Source organism: Lepisosteus platostomus, chromosome 28 (genome assembly GCF_059453375.1).
Source record: "Lepisosteus platostomus isolate fLepPlt1 chromosome 28, fLepPlt1.hap1, whole genome shotgun sequence".
NCBI lineage: Eukaryota > Metazoa > Chordata > Actinopteri > Semionotiformes > Lepisosteidae > Lepisosteus > Lepisosteus platostomus.
In genome coordinates, this window is record NC_142638.1 from 4,277,819 (window position 1) to 4,301,595 (window position 23,777).

General features: G+C 45.1%; 1 long non-coding RNA gene across 1 annotated transcript; it reads right to left on the bottom strand.

Annotated features, from left to right (window-relative positions):
* Positions 1–294: 294 nt before the first annotated feature.
* On the bottom strand, positions 295–23,772 carry LOC148638612 (uncharacterized). The gene is made up of 6 exons (XR_015930927.1): positions 23,651–23,772; positions 20,905–23,061; positions 13,548–13,639; positions 10,228–10,340; positions 8,365–8,556; positions 295–382 (listed from the first exon to the last, which is right to left on the bottom strand). It is a non-coding gene; the product is annotated as an uncharacterized LOC148638612 (long non-coding RNA).
* Between the last annotated feature and the right edge of the window lie 5 nt (positions 23,773–23,777).

The following is a 23,777-nucleotide window of genomic DNA, read 5'->3' on the forward strand; positions in this document are numbered from 1 at the left end:
AGCCAGCTCCTTATAAGTGTCAGCTTCTTTGGTTTAACCCAACCCACACTTCTGTTGCAGCCTTCCCTCAGCTAGCCCAAGCTGATAACAGAGCCTACTCACTCTGTCACTCCCTCCCTCCCTCCCTCTCTCTCTCTCCCTCTCTCCCCACTCGCGCTGTACCTGCCTGCCTGTAGCTCGCTGGTTCATCAGCTCCAGAAACGATCAGAATGGCGAAGAGCGAAAAGAGAACAGGTTCCTCTCCCAGAGCCCCGGAGTTGTTGCAATGGCAGTAGTGAGATAAGCTTTACAAACCGTCCTTGGCTGGTGCGGCTGCCTCATTTATATCTCTTAAGCTGCCGGGGGACTTCATGCTTCGCGCTCCCGATTTTGTGTCCCTCGGCTGTGGGTGAAGAGAAAGTGAGAGAGTGAGGGGAGGGGAGCGAGAGGAGAGGGAATACGCGGGGATTCAGGGGGTGAAAAGAAGAAGTTACTTATCAATCGAAACTCCAGTTACATGTTTACTATTCCTGGCGTCCGATATCTTTTCAGTGACATAATGACTGACGATGTTCGTCAGCGAGTCGCAAAGATTTGTTTACAATCGATGGACTCAGCTCCTCTTCACAGATAATCTACCATGACCTAAATGAGGATTCCACATCATCTATTCATCCATCTTCTAACCGTTTTTTTTTTTTAAATACAGGGTCGCAGGGGAGCTGAAGCCTATCCCAACAAGCAAAGGGCGAAAGCAGGGCACGCCCTGGATGGGACACCAGTCTAACACAGAGCAGACAGGCACAAACACAGACACACACACACACACACTCGCACCAGTATGCGTTTGGACTGTGGGAGGAAGCTGGAGCTCCGGGTGGAAACCCACAGGAACACAGGCAGAACAAACTCCACACAGACAGCACCCTAGGTCGGGAATTCAACACAGGGCTCCAGCGCTTCTGGGCAACAATGCTAACCACTGCCCCACTGTGCCTCCTTCCACAAAGACCAGTCGAGTTCTAAAACAGTGACAGACTTGCAGTATTGTCTCCGAGTAACTTAAGTCCCTTAAGTTTTTAAGTAACTTCAAAAGTGTTAAATTGGTTAGACAACCGACGGTTCTGAACTGACTGGAGGGAGTAACAAAAGAAAAACACGTCATTCTTCCAGGAAGCACTGCTCCTCCTGCTAGGCAGTATGGGGCTTGCAGCACAACCGATGATAAAGGACCCGGAAGTACTAGCCAGAGGGGTAAGTCTGATCATCCTCACACCCCCCTTTGAAAACATTTGAGATCCCAAAAAGCTGGATGTCACCATAACAGACTCTTTGCACACTATGAGAATTAGGACAAACCTGCCTGCAGATGTCCTTGTATAAACAATCCTTTTTGAGTGCTACGCTTTCACAGTACGGTGCTTGGAGTGCTTATTTATTTATTAGACTTGTACTCAAGAAAACGTTGCCGTAAAGGGTAATACTTGGCAACAAACTGTTTCACACTACATGACTCTGAAATGTTATGTATTTCCTTTTGGAAAGTTGTGTACTACTGTCAATCTGAATATATGCTCCATTGCATTAATAATGTATTTCAATACATGTGGGACACTGACCAAAGTACTTGTGTTTAACAGAGTATATTCTAAAAGTTCCCATTGCAGCCTGCTCTCCTCAGATTTCAGAAATGAGCAAGGATGGGCCTGGTCAGTACTGGGCTGGGAGACCTCTAAGGAAAATCATGTTGCTGCCTTGGATGGTATTGGTAGATCAGTACAACTAGTGCTATTCCTTCAGGGACTTCCTACCCAATGCCCCAATATGGAGGATTGGAGGAAGGAGGAAGCAGAAGTTGCCGCCTTTCGGATGACTGAAGTTCTGACTCAGTGTTGTCAGAGTAAGAGGAAGCATAAAGTCCATAGCCGATTAATACTAGGGGGTAAACTCTACTGTTTAAATTTCACTCTGGGTTTACACATTCTGGATTTCCCTTTCAAATCCATCAGTCATGCTATTTCTCACTTCTTCGCTTGACTGAATGAAGTGGGACTACAGGCACAGCGACTGCTGCACTCCTGTGGTGCATGACATGCATCCTCTCTAGAAAGGCCACTTCCTTCGCCAAGCGATTCCCCAATCTGTCCTGAGGATCCCCCTGTAATTCACTCCAGGGCCATCTTGGGGACACACTGCTTCTGGCGCTACAAAGACTAACCCAAAATGCTTCTTCAAGCAACTCAGTAAGAAAAGAAGGTAAGAGTGGGAGCAAACTGAAAACTGTTTGGGAAAATAATTAGATGTAGAAGATGTAACAAAAATACCTAACACTCAGGTCCCTGTGTCAATGCTTCTGAGAAAGGTATGGAGCTGATTTTGTCCGATTTTGTGCCACAGCCAGGCCCAAGGCTGAGGTAATAAGGGCTGCAGGGTCGACAATGGGCAATACACATTTTTTGTAAGCGGTACAAAAACTGTAGGTTTTCAAGAAACATCACCTGAAGAGCTGAGAGAATTTGTTGCACTGGTCCAGTCAAGCCAGTTTAGCTTGTTGAGAGCCGAGTTGGACCGAAGAAAACACTCCCAGTGATCCTGCAGTCCCCAGAGATATCGGACCTCTGGGACTGGTTTTGGAGACTCCTGGTGAAAGGAAATCTCTTTACACAACACACTGTAATCTGTCCTGGGTGCTGCAATGATACCAGAGCATCTCTGACCTTTCTCTGTCAGCAGTTCCACGGTTCGTACGACACTGACCTCAGCACTGAGGTCATTCTGAGCCATTGCGATGCGTCTGGTTTCAAACCCACAAGGCATCAGCCTGGACAGTGTCTTCAGCAGGGCAGCTTAAATACACAAACTGCAATGTTTCAGACCTGACCTCTGTCCCTTGCCGACACGAATTTCCTTGGCATCCTCGTTTGTTTGTTTTTTTTTAGCAATTCCCAGCCTACAAAGGTGGAAGGGGGGAATATTTTATTTAGTAAACTGCCTCTGGAAATGCCCACAGAAGACAGCATCATTGTTCGAATTCATTTTGTTCCTTTTTTTTTTAACAATGCAGCGCAGCACAATACAGTGTATTGTCAGTGTGTGGTACGGTGGCGACCAGCCTTTTTCACAGCTCTAGGTCTGTTTTCGTTTAAAAAAAAAACAATTCAGGTTCAAAACAATATTGTCTACAATTTTTTTTAAAAAATCTTCTTTATCCGCTGCAAAATTCAGCTTTCAGGCCAGCAGTTATCATTCATTTTATTTCCTCTATCCAGAATTTGTACATTACGTTTTTATTCTTGAGTGGTACGCGCTATTTTTATGACAACACAGCGTTGACAATTATTAAGACTTAATAATTCAACACAAAACTCATTCTCCCGGCTCAGTGCCGAAATCACCTCCAGGTGATATAAGACTACACGTCTTAAAACAACAGGAACTTTCAAACTGTTTGGCGTATATAATAAAAAAAAATATTTGGAAAACAGAAAACTTCCGTTTTTTTTATTAAAGGCAGATATAAATTATACGAGCAATCCATTTAAACTTCAATTTCCCCTCGACACACACGGATAAGGATGTTGGTAAGGGTATATAATATTAACGACAATCTTTGACCTGTTATTATAGCGATATGAATGAAATACCTTGTTCAGAAGTATAAAGTATGTCGGCCAGGATTTGAACCGACAACCCCGTAGTCCAACGTCTGTACCTCCACTCCACACTTTTATGCCTAAAATAAAGTATTTTACAGTATTTTGGCTCGTCTCTGAACGCCATGTCGCTGTCCAGTACCGGGAGGTCTGGCAGGAATGTAGGGATAGGCGAGTCACGTGACGTCTTCATTCGCGCCTTTTTTGCAGCTCTGATCAAATCTTTCAAACAATCTATATTAAAATGCGTCATGGGTTACAGATTTTACACTCTCCTTTGTACATGAACTTCTACAATATGTTCATGTATGTTTTAGTTACAATCTTTAAGTTAATATAAAAATCTGTGGAAACAGTTTAAATGTTTTTACAGAACTAGTACATACAGTATTTATGTGTAAAATAAATTCATTATTATTATATTTTTAGGAATAACGGGAGGGTTAGGGGCATTAACACTATTTGCAAAAAATGTTTTAGTGGTTTATAATATTTATTGTGTCCTATGTGCCAGATGGCACCTGGTCCTGAATAATACAAGAAATAAAATGCGTGCATGGAAAAAAAAAACATTTTTATAAAGATAAGATGTTGTTAAAAATCCATTCATTCATTTTCTAGCCAGTTTAGCCAGTACAAGGTCATGAGGGAGCTGGAGACTATCCCAGCTAGCAGAGCAAACCCACAGGAACACAGGGAGAACATACAAACTCCACATAGACAGCACCCCAGGTCCAGAACCGTGCCAACCCATCCCGAACCACTAACACAGAAAAAACATGAAACGCAACACTCTCCAAAATCCACTGATTCCATAATGCGCACAAGCGTATTTTTACGCCAATCAATTAATCGAGTATCAAGCTCGTGATGTGTCAAAGGAAGTGAGAAAAAAAGAGCTGAAAAAAGAATTCAACCTAAAACTCAAAGGAAAGGGTTATTAAAAAAAACAACAAATGAGTGGTGTTTAATGCAGAAAAAACCCCCAAGAATCGAGAGGCGCTGGAGCGAGATTATTTTACTGCACGGACGCAAACAAATAATTACACACCGCGTTCACGGCACTGAAGCAGATTTTCAAGAACACCCGATATTTTAACTGTGCCCTCATGCACTCCCAGTTCAAACTTAACCTTAACCTTCGGCAGTCGAAATCTCCATCCGACCCTACACCCATTTGCTTAAAAAACACACACACACACATTCCTGAAGTGCGAGCAGCAGGCCTGTAGAAGCCAGGGATGATTTAATTACAGTGTCTATTTGCAATAATGACTACATGGTGCTTCATTTTTGGGGTGTGCAAACGAGAACTGCCAATCAGGGTGTAGTGCCCGCAGCGTCTGACCTAAGTGACCATGCAGAAAGAGCGCAGCTCTGCGTTTGAGAACGTGGCTCCTCGCTAGGCGTGCTCCTGGCAGGGATCCCCGCGGGGAATCCGTCTCTCTCGCCTGCTTGCTTCCCAAGGTGGGGAAAAAAAAGCGGGAACCCCAACAGAGACCGGAGCCGTGGCACGACTGAGTGAGCCGGCGGGCGTTGTGCTCACCTCAAGGCTACGCTTTTCAGCAGAGAAAAAAACAAGTCCTGCTGGCCTGGCCTCCTCTCGGCGTGTTTCTGCAGTTCCCCTGGCAGGGAACAATCTCAGAGAAAAAATGCAGGAGGCAACAGCCCCAGCACATTTGCTTTGGATGTACAGCAGAGCAAGTCTTTCTCTTGAAACGGGAACGTGTGTGTGGGGTTTTTTTTTTTAACTCTGCAAACATGAAACCAAACCAGATAACATCATTTATTTCCCCTTAAGTGAAATTCACATGGGGAGTCATTAGTAATTCACAAACACACACATTAAAAATGTGCTCAAACATTAAGCTCTCAACAGCATGGTCAAATGACACAACTACTGAGACGTGTTTGTTTTTTAGAGTGAAATCTACATCCCCAAGGAAGAAAAAGAAACAAGCTTTATCAGAAGCCACCACTACATCTTTATTGTGTACCTGTTTAAGAAATCCTCAAGGTTTTCAGGCATAACATACACAATTTTGATCCTTTGGGTCGTTGCACTGTTCCGAAGGTTTCGATTCCCAGCACTGAGGCAACCAGACTAGAACCCTGATGATCCTGATGAGCTTTTGATGAAACACCTATAAAAGACCAACTCCCTGACCTTCAGCTGTCTCAGTTTTAAAATATAGTTCAGTTTCGTGAGAGATGAATGTACATTGTTGGCATGTCTTAACAATGGAGATTTATGTACCAAAACTATGTTTGCAATCTGTTACAGTGCCCAGGTGCTTAAATTCCTCGATTCCATATTCAGTCAGGACCCCGAACAGTTACAAACAAAAGGAGGCTGTTCAGAACATCTTGCCCGTTTGGTACTGATTAGCTACCGAACACTCCCTGAACGTGTCAACTAAAGCCTTTCCATGTTCAATGCCAGTTCCTTCTCTCTCTCTCCTCTACTATATTAAAAAAACCTCCAGCTCGAGTCTTTTGATTGTGGGCTGGAGTTTGAATTCTGCCCAAGAGGTCTCTCGGGACTTCCCAGCCCATCTCACATTTTCCACCTTTGCTTTCCAAGCTCTCCGCTCCCCTGAAATCTGCACACGTGTGTCCAGTCGTCTTGCCCGCAGTCCTGTATGTTCCTCCTGCTAATCGGGGTTTTAGAGGGAAACATGACCCTTTCACAGAACGCCGTGTAGCCTGACCCCTTTTCACAGCGGCGTCCCTGCACCCCAGTCCGTACATTCAGGGCAAAACCCCTAATGTGCCGCATTTATCCCAGTCCCACAGCTGGAAACTCTTCTCTTCCCTGGGGCTTGTGCTTCTGTGAGGTGGGATCAATGGTACTGCGTGGGATTCTGCTGTGCTTCCTTGACTGATTTACAGGCGTCTCCAGTATTTCCACAGCACTGGTCGATAACGTTCTTGCCTCTTTTCTTAGGAAATTACGAATCACTCCCCCAAGTTTCAAAACTCATTGTAATGGACCCTGACTTTCATCCATTTTTCATGATCGTTTGCCAACGGCGACAGGCAAACCGAATTCTACTATGAGCTTGTCCTGTAAACCCTGCTGAACACATTCTAGAATGCATGCTGTGCTCTGTTCCAAAAGGTGTGGTCTTATTTCACCGCGGGTGGGATACATGCTGGGTGTTATACTGCAGCACGGCGGTCAGCAGTCCTGGAGCTGGACATGCAATCCCGGACTTGGGGAGCTACAGTATCTGTGTGGACTGCGGATGTTCTCCTTGTGTTCACATGGGTTTTCCTCCCACAGTCCGGAGGCATGCTGCTAGGTTAATGAGCCTCTGGGGAAGCTGGCCCTCGTGTGAGTGTGTGTGGATGTCAGTGTTTGTGTGTCGGCTTTGTGGTGGACTTGGTGTCCCTGCCTCGTGCCTGTTGCTTGCTGGGATTGGCTCCGGCTCACCTGTGACCCTAAATTGGAAGAAGCAGTTACAATGGACAGATATAAATGGCTGACCCAGCGCTCTGACCTCACGCTTCTCTCCCTGTCTGTGTGTCTCCTGGAGAGCAAGCTGGGGTATGCGAAAAGACAAATTCCTAATGCAAGAAATTGTATATGGCTGATAAAGTGATCTTATCTCATTTTCTTATATATTGCTTTAGATTAGAGTTATCAAATTCCACTTACAAAGCGTTTCTAACCTATTACATAATAATCAAGTGTTACCCAAGATCAAGACAAATACTAAAAATATAAATCATGAGCTCCTGGGCGTGTCTGACTGCAACGCTTTGCCTTTTATTCCTTTGAGAGGCAGTATTTTTGTCAACACATTCAACTTCAGCCTTTGGAGTGTTGGGTTGTTCTCCAGCTTCGCAAGCTCATGATCCCACCAAACGGGCTAGATGGGACCAGTGCCCTGCTCTCGTCTGAAACCTTTATTTCATTCCTGTGCTGCAAAGACATATTGTCTAAACGCTGACAGATATTCTTTTTATACATACATTCATAAAGCATGCTGAATATGCTGACAGGCCATTGCAAAACATCACCGCAGCCGAAATTGCGTTATAACTTATTGCACCATGTATCAGTAAACTATTAATCTGAACTTTAAAGTCGCTCATAAACCCACGGAGACTTGATAACTTTGTAAGCACCTACAGCGGCCTGATTTATTAATTTATTAACACAGATAAACAGAAGCTGAACAATATCTTTCTTCAACTGGTGTCTAACCTGACATTCACTATTCTGTAGGACTTTATAAACACTGAAAACACCCAGATCACACGTGAATGCTGAAAATCCTCACTCAATTCACATTCACACTGCCCTGTCTGGACACAATATATTACTTTTAATAGGAACAAGTAAAGGTTCGTCCCGTGCTGAAAAGAAAAGAATCGCAGCGTTATGGCTGTGGAGCCTTCTTCTGTTTTCTTCGGAATAAACCTTTACTTGTTCCTTTGCAGCCTGCGCGCGCAGACGCGGCTCCCCACTGGAATTACTTTCAATAACCGCTTATCCGATTCTGGTTGACCCAGGCTGACCCAGAGCCTGTCCCGGGCCAGGAAGCGCTGGGCACAAGGCGAGATCTGCCCTTAACAAAGACCTGACCGTGGTCTGCCGATAAAAGCAAGCAGCTCACCTTCAACATGCAAGTAAAGGGCAGGAATCCCAGCGCGAGTGGGGTTCAGCGGGGCACTGGGGAGTGAACAGACCTATAACCGGCAGGACTGAGCACCTGACATTTACCGTAAGATCCAAGTCCCTCCAGAGAAGACGATGGAAGTTGCCATCCCACTCACTCAGTCGTGCAAACGCTGGACTGGAACGTGGGACAACAGGCCAGTCAATCGCAGGACAGACACACTCACACCAGGGCCCGTTTACAGAAGTCAATTAGCCGTACCAGCATGTCTTCAGCCCTTTTGGTGGGGACCGGATCTGAAATGAATATAAAAAGCCTCAATTGCCGTTGACCAAATGAAAATTCGGGAGCGATTATTATATACAATTCACTTTCTCCGCAGCTGTCCTGCCTCCTAATCGTTCCTAACCCCATTCCCCAAAAGCACACCTGTACTGTCACAGTCCCCTCACGCACCCCTCCTCCACTCCAGCCCCCTCCTTGCAGTGACCCCTGGTTCACTCCCAGCCCCCAGCCGAGCGGGCTAAACCACATCTCGTCATGTCTAAATACTCCATAAACATCCTCGTGCCACCTGTTCATGAGGAAGAAAACGGCACACCTGGGCTGACTGAACAGCTGGCACATGGAGAGACTAGCCAGTTGGAAACCTCACTCCCTCCGACTGCCAGTTTCCCCCCTTGTTTTCCTCATTAACAGGAGGTTTTCTCACAAAGCCGCCTCTCGCCACCTTGGGATCCTCAAAGCACTGATTATACTGATTAAGGACCTGCCCGCAGAGCCCAAGAGCCTACAGCTGAATTCCCCAGATCTCGGCTTGAGGCTGAGACCATGGGCAAGAACTTCAATGCACTGGGAGCTGTGCTTAGCAAGAAAGCTAAACTTGTCTCTGGGCCGACTGATGTACTGTATATAATCAACTGATGGAATTAAAGGAGAAGATGATCTGTCGGTATGTACAGTAGCTGAGGTTGAATTAAGTCAGCCCTGGTCCTGGACTGCCTTTAGTCTTCTGGCCTTCATTCCTACTGTTATCAAGGACAGTAATCAAGCTCTATTGTTTCCATCCAAGAATATTAGGACTACCACACAGGTGAGAATGAGAAATTTTAGGCAGATTACTTTGACCTGCCTACCTTCCTCCCCTCTTCTTTCAACACACCAGAGCCTACACAGTACCGGAAGCTCAGTGCTCAGTGGACAGGAATAGCAGAGTTCCAGCCGACCAATCGCATCCTTCACTCAGTGACAATCAGCCTATCGTGTGCCAGCAGCTGGAGAATCACAGTCACAGTCAGCTAGTGACATGACTCAGGCTCGAACCCTTGATGCCTGGATCAGAGAGCTGAACTCACCTCAGCCCATGACAATCTTATTCGTAGACTTTGAATAAAACGAGCAGCGATGTGTGCATTAGAATGATTATGATAATGAGCCATGGATACTTTAATTCATGGCTTTTCTTAGAGTCACCCCAGCCTCAGAAAGGGGAAAGACAAACACAGCTGTGTGGGAATCAGGTCAGAGATAAATAAGGGGGCATTTCAGATGTAAACTTCCAACTCCACAGGAGAAGGGAAGAGCCCCGCAATATAGCCTGCTGGTGTTTCAGATCCCCACTGACCGTTCCTCCGTGCTCTTTCATCAGAGTGAAGCTCATCTGTTGCTCATGTGGGGCCGTCACACCATGTTCCCCTGTGCGTGTGTAACCAAGACCGCCCAGCAGTCTGCTGCCCTGAACTCTTCACCTCCAGGGATCGACCCCCGAGATTGTGAGTGATGCCGTCCTTCCATTAATCTAATCGGGGGTGAAGTCAGAGTGCAGACAACATGCAAGCCCTGGCCAACAACAATAAAAAACTTCCTGCCTACTTTAAAGCCCAACACAAAGAGGGACACTTCCCTTTAATGGAACACAAAAACAGTTTTTTATTGTGCTTTAAAATGACATTGAATCAGTGACTCACGTCAACACCGGCTGTGGAGATACAGTAGTTGCTGTGTTGTACTTTCTTTGCTAATCACACCAATCAGTCCAGGAGTTGCTCCAGGGATCACCAAGTACAATACATGCTCTAGCCTACGAAATACAAACAAATATGCAGGGTTTTTTAAGATTTTAAAGCTTCTCCTAAAGACTTCAAATCTAGCTGTTTCTTTCAGTTTTAAATCCTTACCACAGCTGCATGGTGTTCTTGAGCCGTTCCCCTGGGTTAACCATATTTATAACCACGGACGTATTAAACTGCACCACACTGTCCTCTTCACATTAATTCAACAAGCTCTGCAGATCCTTTATCACTCTTCACCACAGTTCACTCTGCCTTTACGCTCAGGAAGAATTTTAGAATGAAATGAATAAAGCACAAAGAAATCCACGCATCGTTTTTTATCCCGACACTTTGAGACCACAAACCTTCACGCCTCGAGGTCAGCACCGACATTTAATGCCCTCTCAGCCCAATATCAAGTGGCATCTCTGCCACCAGGACCAGTTACTGTTGTTTGGAAGACACAGCCCAGCAGAGCCATTTTGCTGAGAACACACTGCTGGTTTTGATCATTACTTTGCCTTCCTTCAATTTCCCATAGTAACGTGCGGACAGATAAGGGGACAGCAGGAATAAACTTCTATGCTCCATTAACTGGCTTGATGGCCTCCAGCTCAAGGGCACTTTGGCGTTACAGGAGCCTTTTCAGAACCGACCATTACTTTCCCCACAGGAAGCGAGACATGGAAGCGTCTGCCTGCTTCCCTGCTCTCTTCTTACAGTTGAGAACGGCCGGGCTGTGTTCTTCTGCTACGCCACCCACTCGGTCTGGAACAGCCAGCCACGCGCGTGTTCACATCTCGGCTCTCAGAGGAAGTGGCAAGTGCGGACAGCTTCCTCTGACCCGCCCACCTCTGCGCCCTTTGGCTTTTGACCTTTTCATGGGGCTACAGGGTCACACACAAGAGATCCAAGGGTACAAGGGTGGAGGGGGCCTGCCTGCCACCGGTGAAGTTGCAGGGGTCACTGTTTCAGTAGGAGTGGAGAGAGCCCTTACTGACTTGTCCCAGTTCCTACCCTCAGCACCCTCCTTTCCTTGGTGAATCTAGGCCACAACGGGGTTAATGACATGGGCCAGGCATGGCCCTGCAACGTCTCAATGTTGGGGGTTACTGTTTGAGCCAGGTGGGGTGGCCCTGCAGTAAAGGTTCTGAAAGTGAACAATCACCCAGCCCCAGGACTCCATGACCCTGACTCAGAACACAGGCATGTTCCAGGCCTGAGGGAGGGACCGCCAAATATTTCTCTTGCAAAATGCTTTTTCCTCCTAATCTTCCAACGATTGGCCTTCCCACAATGTCAGGCTCTCATACAGAAATGCAAAAACATATATTGTACAGTACTAAGGACGTTTTAACACTTCGTCTGCACAGTTTAAGTGAACAATGTCAAGTGAAAACACTTTTCACACATGGAAAAACAGCCCAAGTCAACATGTGGGCGAGTCTGTCTCTTTTGACTGATGTCATACCTTTATTTGGCTATCCATTGTTTCGCCCCAGCTTTCAACACTTGGGCAATGTTTTGGTCTGATATTACAGCAAAATATTTAAGAAGTGTCAGTGAGAAAGTAAAAATACAATGTGGCATGGTAGACAGTGTAGATAAACAAGTACACTGATCAACGAATCACTATTCCTTCCGCTGACCAGATTAATGATGATCAATATTACTGTGTATCAATGTCTATGAATCTTTTAATAATGTTTTATTAACGTATTGGAAACTGAAAAAAAGAAATAACGTTTTTTATATCATGCTGTGTGCAGTGATTAAGCATCAGATGTTAATTTAGAACTGTAACACTTAAATCAGATGTTAATTTCTTTATGTCTAACAGTGTAATACAATTTCTGAAGAATAATGCATGCCGCTTGGAGCCAAAACTAACATTAACATACTTTCTTGTTTTTCTGACCTCTGGAATAAACCATGTGTGTGCCTCCCTTTAAGACACACCTCCTGCATGACATGTTGCCAGTCTCTTTGCCTTAAAACTGGGATTTTCTTATCTTGAAGGCACAGACATCGACCTCAGGCTAGACTCAGATGGGCTTCCATCTCCACAAATATGACCCTATAGCCTTCTTGCAGATACGTTGAGGAAAATATCACCAGCCTTAATTTTCCTGCATCTCCTCATGATTTCCGCTGTGGCCCAGTCCTTTTCCGGGGGACGTCTAGACAATTTTTTCTATGATAACCTCCGAGAGTCACAGGGATAAGCTGGACCTCAACCAGGAAGCAGCGCATGTAATTTAAAGCACGTAAACAAACACACCAGCATACATTTATTACAAATAAACCGTTTTGCATGCGTGCATGTTTTTAATGAAGCAAATAAGCAATCCACCTACGACTAAATTCCTGTTTGCATATTTTCAGTATGGTTCAGAGTCTGTATTTTGAAGCCTGACGAGTTAACAGGCCTCAACAGCTCTAGATGAATAGGCACTGTATATACAATAGTCTAGATATCTCGTAAACTTAAATGCAGCGTTTAAAACATTAAAGTAATTATTTGGGTGACTACTGACCCTTTTTACTAATCACACCGGAACACAAATGCTTCCGTACAGTTTACTGGGAAAATTGCTGCTGTTGATTTCTTTACCTTTTTGCCTTTTGATCCTAGAGGGGGCAGTGATTACAATTAGTTGGAGCCAGTAGCTCTGGCTGTACAGTATATTGAAACTCACAGCAATGCAATGTGGCCTTCCAGGGTAAAAGAAGTGGACTGTGCCCTTTATCCCGAAAGACTGGCACAGCCAGGACACAATCTGGGAACATGGATGCGGAGCTGCTATGATTCATCATCACCATTTTCTAACCATGATGGTGAGGGTCGTGATGGTAACTGGCTGGGCAGGGCCTTTCCCCAGCAACAGCCTCCAGCTCCTCCTGCCCCAGCTCCCAGAGCAGGGGGCTTTTCCCAGTGGGCTGAGCCGGGTACACCAACAGAGGGGGCAGCTTGACAGAAGAGGGGGGGGGGATAGGCATCAACTCTCTTCTCTCGGTCCGGAGGAGCAGTAACTCTGCTCCAGGGTCCCCCCCAGACTGCTGAGCTCCTCCCCCCGTCATGAAGAGAAAGCCCAGCAGCCTGACAGAGAAAACCTAATTTCCTCAGCTTGTATCTGCCATCTCTTGGTCTCAGTCACTACCCAGAGCTCATGCCCATAGGTGAGGATGGGGCCGCAGGTCGACCAGAAAAACGAGAGCTTTGTCTGGAAACTTACAGTAGCTCCTGCTTCATCACCGCGGCTCGGGGCAGCGTCCGCATTACTGCGCTCAATCCCACAATCCCCTCCGCCCTCCTTCCGATTCATCTCTATTAAGAAAAAATAAAGTGCCGTGGGTTTTCAAACACAACGAAAAGACATTGTCAGGTCAAACCCGATAAGTCAAATGCTCGCAGCCAAGCTTTGCCATCAAATCTATATCACTGCCAGGATGTAGTGCAAAATGTTGTTTGGGGCTGGAGAGAAGTCAACATATAACTTCAAAATTAAAGCCAGCTCTTTTACTTTAGGATAATGGCCATAATAATTCAAACACCCTTTTGTTCAGACAGGCTAATAGGCATGTACATCTAAGATTCATCCCCCTCAGCTCTTTTTTCCCCTCTTCACTGTAGGGTCTGCACTCTGCTGTATAACTCTATTCACAGGCTTCAGGCTGCCTCTGGCTGTAATGGAACTCCTTCAAGTGTGGCGAGACTTTAATAGCTTGGCGAATCCAATCGCCACAGACAGTGACAGATTCGACGCACAGTCATCGGGTCCCAGCAGGGTTCTGGTGATTTGCAGCCAGAAGTCAGAATGAGATTCCACTGAACCCCCATCACCCTCCTAACTTTTCACAGATTCTGCCGGTTCCTCAGTTCTGTGCCTTTATTTCTGCACGTTCCAATTTTGTCACCTCAGGCTCTCACAGAATCAACTTCGCCTGATTCCACCCACTAACACTCACCTGGCCAACACAGACAAGTGAATTCGATTTTAAAGCAAAAAGTTAATGACATTTCCTTCCGCTTCCCACGGAAGAACACTTAAAATAGGAAGTATATAAGGGATCACAGTCAAAATACAGTGATTGTTAGATCATGGAATACAACCATTGTGAATAAATGGTAAGGCTTTTAATTACACTCTTTGAGGCGGTTTGGAATAGTCTAATCTGCAGAAAGTTTTCAACCTCACAGTAGCCAGGCATAATACAAACCTAATTGTCATATGTAACTAAGTCTAAAACAATGTAATATTTCTAAAGAAAATCTGTTTCTTATGTTTCATATTCAGTATCATTTACATGACATACAGTAGCATGTTTATTAACTTCTGTCTGTCTATGACAGGTTCAATGAAAACTCCAAGTGCTTCTCAGAAAGAAGTTTATGTTCTCTTTTTCCAGCTCTAAGCTGTAAACGAGAGTTGGTCCTTTCCAAAAAACTACCCAGTTCGCCAGGGTTTGCACTGGCTATCTAGATCTGACAAATAAAGTAAATCTACATAAGGGTAAATGATCAGACCAAGACAAGACATGAAGAGCAGGAGTTGCTGTTTGATTGAGTAATTCACTCACATCAAAACTGTTAGCTAGATTAGAAACACAGTTCCAATGAGCTGAGTGCAGACAGACCCACCATCAGCCCATACTGTATGTGATTCTGCTCTTTAATGGGCTTCAAAATGAGCACTGCCACTTAACACAGTGCTAGAGAGAAATCTACCAGTTGAGCAACCTAAAAGCATCCTAAAAAAGCTCAGAATATGCAGCTCAAAAATAAGTGTGGCCTTAAAAACACAAAGTATTTTGTAACATGCTGTTGGTCCCAAATGTAATATTGCCTAACCAAACACATGTGGATGCACACACTCTAATACTTCCCAAACGGCCCTGTCAGTTGTACTGTATATTATTTCAGGCAGAGTTGTTGATTATACAGGAAGAGGTTTTCAGTTTCTGGCTTAATTGCAGGGCTCAGAGCAATTTTTTTAGTTTAAATTTATAATCCTTGTTATGAAAAAAGGATTTATGGCCAATTGTCAAAGTTCAACTTTCCCTGCAGTGTTCCACGAGTTGACAGGTGATAACACAAAGCAGGTAAACACCTTGAAGTCAATAACCTACAGTAGTAAAGGTGAGGGGGAATCTCTAAAGGCCTGATGTTTAATCCCTTGATTCATGAAAGTTCTCGGCTGATAGAGGCCAAACTGCATATGGATCCTAAGAATTACACCTGCCCTTTACTGTAAAAGGCATACAGGGAGAGGGCGAGAATAGATAGAAAATGGCAGCAAATTAGTCTAAAAATGTAAGCCAGAGAAAACACACACACATGCACGAGACTGGAACAGCCAATTAACTCACTCCCTCACGCCCCATCAATCTGGAATCATTAGGCTTCGTTACTCCAGCAGGAGAGGAGTGCAGAAAGGAGGGCTGATGACACTGTGAGCTCACCGCTGTCCATCAGGGGGGACATGTGCCTTTACCATTTGAATGGCCAGCCTGGGAGTCTCGGGGGGCTCTTTTTAAAACAGGGGAGCACCAGGCTGTCTGGGATTGTGTTTAAAGGCTGCAACAGTCCTGCAGGCTCAGCACAAACTGTGCGAAAGAGACTGAACTCGTCACGGAGCTGCAGGAGCTCTGGAGGGGACAAAGATCAAAGACCGTCAAGCACCTTCCAAGCCAAAGGAAACCATTTAGAGCCAATTCTGATCATGGCAGACAGCGTTTTGGAAGCATTGTGAGATGCAAATGTTCAAAAGGTTCCTGCACACTGCAGGTAGACAAGGAATGAACGTGTGAAGACAGCTGAGGCTGACTGACATGCCACCGAAGAGCCTGGCAGAGACATTCACAAACAAAAAGGAAGGGTAAAAAATGCTCAGCTCCTGAAGCACAATCCTGTGCGCCGAATGGAAAACGCATTTCGCCTCCTTTTTCTATGTAACTTCTTTCTGCCTGCTGAAGTGTATATAAGCAAGAGCAGTTTTAGAAATACCAACTACAGCACTCAGATAAGCTGAAATAATCTAACATGTTGATATACTGGACAGCAATAAGCATTAAAATTAATCAGCCTTCTATCGAGGCCAGTAAAACAATAAAAGAACAGTTATCATCCCATTCTATACTCCCCTGATGTTTTTCCAGAGCTCTAATATGTCTTCCTGCTATCTCAGCCGTAATCAGAAGTGACAAAGATCTGTGAAAAACATACAGAAGGCTGCTTGCAGCTCATTACCTAACATCCTACATGCATAAACCACATCGTTCAGAGTTTAGATCTGAGCTAAATAACAGGAGCTGACGTTCCTTTTTCACATACAGCTGACTCTGCATTCTTCAGTCTCTAGATTAGCTTAATTAGCCCTAAAGCAATCAATAACTATCGTACTGTACCCAGTGCCAGTGTTTCACAATAACCAAAACCCTCTCAGCTACATCAGATTCTGTTGTGTACAAAAGGTACAAACACTGTTTAGCTGAACAATAAAATGGCCCATTTTTATATTTTAGTGTGCATGCCTATTCATGAAGGCCTGCTTTTTTTCCAGTTTTCTATGTCTTAGGGTATCAAATTTGAGTGTCTTAGGGAATTTAAATTGGAGGAGTAAAATTATACTATGTGTGATTTAGTAGTATTTGGAATATTTAATGTAGATTTGATCATCAACTCTGCTAGAAGGTTATTGCTGCTCTGGAGGCAGTCCAAACGGAGAACAACCAGACTAAATCTACTGTAGGTCTGAAAGGTCAGGGTGTCAGTTTCGGTAGGGTGCTGCAAACGTGTGCACTCAAGCCACACGTACCCACTTGCCCCAGTCTCTCCATTAAGCTTCTACATTGTGCTCTGGACACCCTTACCGTGCAAGCTCCCCCCACAACAACCGCTGCCCCAGTACAAGAGGGTTTATATTCAAAAATGATGGTGAACCTATTAGTAGAGAACAGGGCTTAGGTCAGGGCCACACTCTGGATGGGACACAGGGACTGTGTAGAGACTCCAGCTAAGCATGACTTTGCATGACTGGAGGATTTGGTAGATATCTGTCATAAAAAAATGCTTAAAATCAGCACTTTTCCCACACAAACACAGGACCTCCATATCAGCTGTTATAAAATACGTCAGCTTCCCTACCTGTAATTAACTGTACTGGCTACTTTATGTGCTCTAGACGATTGTGGTTATAAACTTCTGTACCTTAAAGAAACATTTACAGTTCGTTGTAAAAATGTACAACTTTTGCAATGGACTGCCATCCTGTCCAGGGTGCGCCCTGCCTTGTGCCTGTTGCTTGCTGGGATAGGCTCCGGCTCCCTCGCCCCCTCTATTGAATAAAGCAGTTAGAAAATGGATATGAATGACTGCAATTACTGATTTCGAATGTTATTGATCTACATCAGCTGCATTTAGATCCTTATGTGTTGCAGCCCTGAATATTGAAAGAGGTTCCTTCAATATTAATTTTAAAATCCCATTATCTTGTCACTCCAATGAGTTTGGTACGAAAAAGCTGTGGGGAATTGTTCCTCGCATGGTTACATGTTTACAGCAAGGGTCGGGACTGAGGTGGAAAAGATGATTTTCATTCACGTACAGTATGTGACTCTGGAACTCCCAGCTCGTTAATATCGAAGGAATGCCTTTTACATTTAATCACAATTTCTTCCTTCCCTGGTTTTGTGTTCCCAAGGTAGTTCTCTTTCATTTTCATCTGTGTAGCTCATTTTCTGCCACCCTGACGAACTCACTTACCCCAGCTCCTCAAACCAGCAAAATAAAACCCAGCAGGCTAGGAAAAGACCTGAAAACTGAGAGCATGAATGTTGGGGTGGGGAAGGGATTAAGAGACGGACAGTGCTCTACAGCTCACTTACAGTACCTCTGTGGAATAATATCTGGTGCCTGAATGTTCCAGCCCGATGTTCTGTCTGGAGAGAAAAACATTCCCACATTCTGCTCATGGTAAATTAGTTAGGAAAGCTGCCAGACTGCCACAGGAAGAAGCAAAAATCTGCTCCAGCAATCAGGGCTACTCAACAGTGGCCCATCAGAGCCTCTCTGCTGCAGCACCTCAGTCTGTCCAGCCAATTCACAAGCGCTTCATCGAACTCGGTGCTGAAGAAGCCGGGAAGCAATGGGTGCAAGGCAGGGTACATACACCCTGGACGGGACGCCAACCCATCGCAGGGCACATCTACTGTAGGTACAGACACACTCTCGCACCAGGGGGTGTTTTCTCAGAAGACAATTAACCCTCCCCTCTGCGAACACACAGTGAGAACCTACAAACTCCACGCAATTAGAACCCAGGTCCAGAATTGAACCCAGGGCTCCAACAGGGCAAGACAGCAACCACTATGCAGTGGTTCCCAGTTCTGGTCTTCACACCTGAGCCAAGACCTGTCACATAACTGAACTACTGATGACGCTCATATGACCAATTTGAACCTCTTGATGGCTTCCGCCCTTGAAATACTGGCCGGTTCCTTCTAACTATTTCATTTTATCAATAACCCAAAACATCCAACTTTCCAGTAGGCGAAAATCCGTGAAAAGGTTCCCGTTATGCACCACAGGATTAAAGCCGTCCAAAACCTCGTTCAGACAGCTGGAAGGTGCTGACTCTCAGCTCTCTGGCTCTGAGCTTTGGTTAGATCCTGCCTAGCACAGTACAATGATCCCTTATGGACACATTAGCCTTCTTTAACCATCTTTACCAACAGCAGCTGGTGAACATTTTAGCCTGCTGCTCCTATACACATTTGATTGACCTCCCAGCTCTCAGGCAGTCAGAAGCCAAAACAACACGCTAACACTGAGGTTTGGGACGGGGCATCTCCAGTCATCAAGAGTCCTGTTGGCTATACAGGCACTGTACTTCTCAATTAGAAATTGATTAGGATCTAAAAAACAGATGAACTTCTGTCTTGTCTGGATAATTCAATTCCGATAACTCAGACATGGCACCTACCCCTTAGCTCCTACACGATAAAATTTGAACATGAAATGTTGTCATGTGAAGCATGTTAAGAAAGTCACAAGGGTATCATTTTTCACCTGCGTGACCTTCCTCTGCCTACAGTATTTGATATTGAAATATTGATGCATGTCTTTATTTCATTCAGATTATATTACTGTAAGGTCTTCCTGGGGTATCTCCCAGGGTACCTAATAGGTTTTAGTATCCTATTTCCTGAATTCTGCAGCCCAGGTGCTGACTAATAGAACGTCAGCACAGAACTGCTGTCCTCAGTAAATTGCGCTGCCTCCCAGTGAAATTTACAGTGCACTTCGAGGTTGCCCTGCTCTCCTATAAGGAACTGGATGGCCTAGTTCCAGGTAATTGAAATGATTTACTTTATTTAAGTCCAGTTTTTAATCTGAGATCTGCTGACTCAAGCCAGACCCCACAAGACAGGTGATAGAGCCCTCTCTTGTTCAGCACCATGTCTGTGGAACTCACTGCCCCTGATCCACATGAGGGGCAAACTATTCGCTCAAAGACATGTTTTGTCACGAAATCTCTTAGTGTGTAGTTTATGTCACGCTCCAACATCATGCCCACTGTCCCAGTTATCATTTTGACTGACTAGTTTTATTTTTCATTATTAACAGGAATTATTTCAGAACAGCTGCAAGTCACTTTCTCTCCTCTAGGTGTGCTACTACATGTGCTCATGCTGTACCCCTTTGGGTGGTTTGAAGCACAGAGCACTTGAATTGTATGGCACGTTTTTTTTCCTCATATACATATTCTTCCTAGTTGCCAATGGTTATACAGTAGATCCAGATTTATTTGTCTTTTACTGTATGTCATTTAGAAAACCGCTCTATACCACACGGTGTCGCGGGAAGCTGGAGCCTACCCAGCAAGTAACGAGCGCAAGGCAGGGTACACCCTGGACAGGACGCCAGTCCATCGCAGGGCAAGTGCAAGCCAATCACACGGGGGGACTATTTGGAGGCCACGGTAAAGCGCGAGGGGGGGAATTTGGCTAGGACACCGGGATAACTCCCTACTCTAATCGAGAAATGTCCGGGGATCTTTAATGACCACTAAGAGTCAGGACCTCAGTTTAACGTCTCATCCAAAAGACGGTAGTTGCCTTTTATATTTATTAGAAAGATCAGAAAACGGTCATGGCCCCAGAATGTAGAAGCACAGGACTACAACCATGATGGGACACCTGCACTCACAATCGAGCACACAGGCATAATTTAAAGAGAACAATTGACCTAGCTAGAGGAGCACACGAACGCCATCCTGAAGGAGTCCTAATCCAACACTGAAACCAGGACCCAAGAGCCATGAGGTTACAGTACTGATAAGAATCACTTTGCTTTTTTTATGGCATTCCAAATAACTAAAGCACTTGTATTGCACACAAAACAAATAAAACTATTAACAGTGACAGTAAGACCACTACCCATGTTTGTGTTTTCGTAGACAAATTAAATTGTGGTAATTTACAATTCATTTTGTGTTTGAAATGCAACACACCAGACAAAGCCTCCACTACCATTGAACAGCATTTAACTGCAGTCCTGGATAGTATGATTTTGAAGACAACCTTACTCACCAGAAACAGCTCTTCTTGCTCCACCTTGTGGTTTTTAGTGGGTGGTGCAGGACAAGGTGGACAATGAAGTTGCAGGTACAGTAGTTATTCAATTAAAGACCCACTGCAATGTGGCAGCTACATCTGCTGGCTCCTAGCTCCTGTGTCCTGGGTTCGATTTTGTACTGGGGTACCTTCTATGTGGTGGGTGCTGGTTCTCTCTGTGTCTCGTGGGTTTACTGCTCAGAGGGACTGGAGTCTTATTCATCCTGTTCTCCCACCATTGGCTCTCTGTTTCTGGGACAGGTGCAGGTTGCCGAGACCCTCCCCAGGAGGACACACACCTCATGTCCTGAACAGATCAACGTTGGTGTCAAACACTGATCCAAGCAGCTCTTCAAGGCCATAGAAATTACATGATGACCCTAATAAACAGCATCACATCAGTAGGGACTGCTCTCCCCCTCACTGAGAGCTGGTGTGTGGGGAGAGTACTGGTGCTCTTTGGCTGCCGTTGCACCATCCAGGTGGGGGCTACACACCGGTGGTGGTCGAGCAGAGTCCCCATTACCTGAAGAGCACTTTGAGTGGAGTGACAGAAAAGCGCTACATACAGTAAGTGTAGGAAATTATTATATCTGCTCTCTATCACATCAGTATATTTTGTTACATTTTCCAAAAGGTTCTGTGCAATGGGAGTGTTATTTATCCCTTTAATTTTGCTAATAATTTAATATATGTACTAAACAGTCACTGTTTTCCCCAGCAATCAGTTGTGAGTTAAGGACTGATCACCTTCTATGTGCACACAAAAGCCGTAAGGAAAGCCATTCCCTTCCTCAGCACAGCAGTACTGACCATTCGGGCCTCCATCATTTTAAAAATGAATCAGAGGAAGCCTGGAGCTCATCCCTGTGACGAGACCTTCCTGACACCCCACTGTAGCTACTGGCACTCTGTCAGGCGCCAGTGACAGGGACACAGGCTGCACCAGCTGTCAACAGCAGCTCCCCAGGTCTCCAAGGCAACCAGCCTGAGGGCTGAGGGCCGGGCCTGTTTCCATCAGTCAGCCAGACCACGTCACAAAGGGAAGGCAAGACTCCTGTAGCCCAGCCCAAGTCGGAGCTATTGACCAGGAGGGAGTGTCTACGGGCTCCTGTCAACATTCAACAGTGTGCTGTAGCAGTAAAAGAGTTTCTGCTGGGAGCAGGTGCTGCCGGCTGGCACGGGGAAAATTCAAGTTCCTTTTTTTTTTTTTTTTTTTTACACGGACAGCCAGGAACAGTTCTTTAAATGTGAATGAGCTTCGGGCTTTGCTTTCTGACTGTGGCTGCTACGTGAGCGTTTATTTTCCAAAGCAGGATCCCGAAGTCCCAATAGGAACAGGAATATAAAGACAGGCAGCTCCTTGATCGCAGCCGAGGCCCTGATCACATCCCTTGGGCAAACAGGTGGAACGGCAAACAGCAGGTAGGTGCCATGTCTGTTCTCCTGGCTTCTGAGCTGCAGTTTCCTAAAAGCTGCCCTGTCAGTCCTCAGCACTGACAGGCAGGGCTGTGACTGGATTAGTGAAGCTGCTAAAATGTTCCATTTTCATTTTCCATCAGTTTCCAAGGTTTCGGTTCAATCAAAATGAGGCTTCTGTTAAACAGGGGTATAGGAACGTAGACCACCTGCTATAGGATTTTAGGACTTTGCCCTGGGAACACTTCCCACTCACCCCTTACAAGGATATCTTTGTTCCTAACCCATGTTGGAAGGAAAATGGGGCTTTAATTAATCTGATTTTTTTCAATCTTTGATTGACCTGATTTAATTGGCAGGTGGTCTGGACAGAGGGCTCCCTGTTGGGCTGTGTGGGTCTGTGCTGTGTCATGCAGTGGTTCACACCCTGGACACGCCTGGATCATACTGTACATGAGCTTCAGTAATTCCTGCATGGCCGGACACATGATGTTCTCCTCAAAACTACTTCTAAGATGTTGGGAGTTGCTAGTCATGTTACTGGATGAGCCCCGGTTTTATGTGATGGAGGACTGAACAGAACTGTAGCACAGAACAGTATCATCCAAAAGATTTCAATTCTTGATTGCTGGTGCAGTCCAGGGTCCTTCTTCAGTCTTGTGCAATCAACACAGCATTCTTGATGCAGCTACCGAAATGTGTAAATCTGAATCACTAATAAAGAGAACAAAGCAATATGTGAATATATTGATATTTCTTAATATTAGGATGTAATTGGTTTAAATTAGCAAATAAAAGATTAAATTTTACATTGATACCTGAGATTACATTAATGAGACAATGCAGTAGTTAATGCACTCTTAAATAGGCTGTGCCTTTGTACTCTGTGGCTGGAACGAGAGAATAAACTTATTGGTTCTTTTGTCTCTGGCGTCTAAAACTCTCACTGCACCGTTTTAAAGGTTTAAGTCGCAAATACAGATTGGTCTTGGGGAAAGGTGATTAGAAGTGATCTAATTACTCTTTCAGTTCTGCCACAGAGCCAAGGGTCTGCTACAATTTTCCTTATCAGCTCTTCGGGTCTAGACTGCTACCACAACCAGTTCACTTTCCATAACCGGCTACTTTGCATGTGCCTGGACGAGGTTTCACATGACAAGTTTTCATGTAAAAGAGCATGTGCGTGTTCTTGATCGTTCCGGCAGTGGCTTCTTCAACTGATAACATCAATGGCTGCTGTGTGCCTTCGGGTATGAGCTACACTGTAAAATGAATGAATCATCTGTTCCAATCGCTCCCTCACCTGCTGCGTGTCTGATTAACTGAGATCTCTTTCTCTGTCCACCTCCTTGTGTTCCTTCTTCTCCTGCTGCCTCTTTTCCCATCGCTCTCCCCTCCACTGCTCATCCTGCCTTTCCCAGCCCTCGCGA